The following is a 3,175-nucleotide window of genomic DNA, read 5'->3' on the forward strand; positions in this document are numbered from 1 at the left end:
AATATTCACTATTTTCTGACAGCACTAAAAGGAAAGAGAAAGGACAAACAATTTCCGTTGTTAGGGATTTTCCCCATCAATAGCTGATATAATTCATTTGGCCTGAGTGTAGTCACATCTCTCTATCCAGTTGCAAGGGAGTCTAGGCAGATGGCTATGTGTCTAGTTGTAACTGAAAGGATTCTATTATTACAAAGAAGAAAGAAAATGGAAATTATGGGATGATCAGCCATCTCTAGCACAGGCTCCTTCCCCAATCAAGGGAAACACTTTAGTTTCTATTGCATCCATTCCTGCCTTGCTGAATAAACTCTCCATGAACCATTCAAGCTCCAATGGTCACAATGAGCAACTTGCAGTTTCTTCAATTCATTTCACCCTTTGCACTTTTGCTGTTGGGTATTTACTTTTCCTATATCTTATTTATCTCTCAAAATCCTATCTACCTTTCTTTTAAGAAGTGGGTAGAATTATGTCTGGGTATGAAATAAGCTATGACCTTGGCATAATGGAAACCGGAGGGAAGAGAAGCAAGCCAAATGGAGACCTACTTACAAGGGCAAAGACTTTGTCTGCCACAGCGAGGGCAGGCAGACAAGCCAACTGCTTACATAAAGCTCAGGCTCATCTTTACTAGTAGGATGTAGCTATAGCAGAGTTCATCATTGTGACTGTTTTGTCCAATTAAAAAATAAGGCAGCATGTGCTGGTGGGATTGCAAACTGGTGTAGCCACTACGGAAAACAGTACAGAGATTTGTCAAAAAATTAAAAATAGAAATACCATATGACCCAGATATCCCACTACTGGGTATTTATCAAAAGAATTTGAAAACAACAATTCAAAGAGACTTACGTACCCCTTATGTTTATTGCAACATTATCATAATAGCCAAGACATGGAAGCAACAAGCAACACAAGCACCCATCCACTGATGAACAGATAAAGAAGATGTGGTGTGTGTATATATATACACATATACACACACACACACAACGGAAGATGTGGTGTGTGTATATAATACACACACACACACACACAACGGAATACTATTCAGCTGTAAAAAAAAAAAAAAAAAGACAAAATCTTCCCATTTGCAACAACTTGAATGGACCTTGAGAGTATTATGTTAAGCGAAATAAGCCAGACAAAGACACACACCACATTTCACTTATACATGGAAGATAGACTAACCATGGACAAAGAGAACAGATTAGTGGTTACCAGAGGGGAAGAGGGGTGGGGGATGGGCATGGGGTAAAGGGGTTCATATATATATGGTGACTGGCAAATAATAATGTACAACTGAAATTTCACAATGTTATAAGCTATTATGACCTCAATTAAAAAAAGTCAATGTGTTTGGTAGCGTTATAAGATTTGTCCTTAAGTGATGAGCTCTGATAGATTGTTAGGGCAAAGGGTAAGGGGTCTAACGCCAAGATAAAAAGGATACCAGTACCTACAACATGGTAGGCAGTTCCAGCAACTGGCTGGAGCATGAGGCATGATAAGTGAGCAGAAATTAGAATATGGGATGTGAATCAGAAGCCAAGGGATTTGGACTGGACACATAGGGACCAGAAGGACTGAGAATTTTCTACTGAATCCCTCTTACGTCCTTGGCCTCCAGAGCTGTTCCTCTCACCCCCTCTTGCCCATGATCTCATCCCCTGGATCTTCTTTTCCATACCAATGGCTACTAATCCACAAGAGCAACTCCTTCCTCTTTTGAGAACCATTTTTGCCTGACTATTCCTGCTAGTAGCTGGTTTCGGCTGACTCCTTGCTAAAGCATAGATTTCCACTCTTTTTTCCTGAGACAGAACACTCCTTCTGAGCCTTCTTAAATTCAGAATTTTCAAATAAAACTAATACCAAGGTGTTCTGAAAGGTTCCCACACTGGTTATACAGATAACTAGGACTTAGCCCTGTCTCAGTAGATTTTTGGTGAGATTCGAAGTAAAAGAGATTCCTAGGGGAAAACGGTAAAAAACCAAACAAACAGCAACAAAAAACATGGTGCACAGACTGCATCTGGGCCACAGATCCCATATTGGGGGAAGTGACCTGATTTTAAGAAAGTGGGACAGAGGGTGATAACAAAATTTCTACTTGTGCTGGAATCTGTTCATAGACTGAGGTAGGTCTGGACCTGCAGGTGGTTGATGACGGGGTTCAGGGCAGGCCGCCCTAAGATGTGCCACTCTGGTATGAAGATTATTTCAAGCTGAAGACAATAAAGGCTCAGAAAACTCTCCCGCCTTCCCCTGCCAAACTGCCTAAAGGACTTTAACATAGAAGGCCTGTTCCAGGAAGGAGCTCATACCTTATGACAGCTATAGTAGGACGTAAAATAGGTGTGATAAAAAGACACCAACAAACCCACTTTTTGGCCCAGAAAAACCTGTTTAACAAACATTTGCATTCCATCTCTATATAAATTGTCTTCCTCCCCTTTGAAGCCCCAAATCACTGCCCTCAACACGTCCTCTTTGTCTGTAGCTGAAGATATTTAAACAGGCAGCCTCAGTCAGATGGCTGAGTTACCCAGTTTCTCCTGGGTTGCTCCCATGTATACACGCTATTAAACTTTGTTTGATTTTCTCCTGCTAACCTGCCTTTTTAATTATTTGAGGAGCCATAAGAACCTTAAGGAAAAGGTGTGGGAGTGGGGGTGGAATTCTCCCACTTCCCCAACATTGTCATTATTAGAGCTTCCTTCATGAAGCTAGGGAAGTCTTGAAAATGAGTGGCTTTTAGGCACATCATTAAATATTTATTTTGATCATTCATACCATTGTACTAATGTAGACTTACTAGTTAGAGATAACTCTGGGAGAGCTTTATGGAGAAGAATTGTCTTGAAAAGAATTTTGAAAGAGAAAAGATTTAAACTTGTTAAGATTTAAGAGAATAGCTGCAATGGGAGTGTTTTTCAAAAATTAAAGGATATGTTCTAATTTCCACCACTGTAATTTCCCACCTCCCAGTATAAGCCATCAATTATGACTCCAAGGCACACAAGGCCAGTATTTGAGCTCTTTAGTTTGATGACAGGCTTTAAAATAAGCTATTATGAAAAGAGAAAAAACATGTGAAATTCCTTTGGTTCTCTTGGCAGCCAAGAAAGTGCAGGCACAGAACTCCCTATAAGAGAGAACCAGCAGCGAA

Source organism: Equus caballus, chromosome 4, assembly GCF_041296265.1.
Source record: "Equus caballus isolate H_3958 breed thoroughbred chromosome 4, TB-T2T, whole genome shotgun sequence".
In the NCBI taxonomy this organism is placed as follows: domain Eukaryota; kingdom Metazoa; phylum Chordata; class Mammalia; order Perissodactyla; family Equidae; genus Equus; species Equus caballus.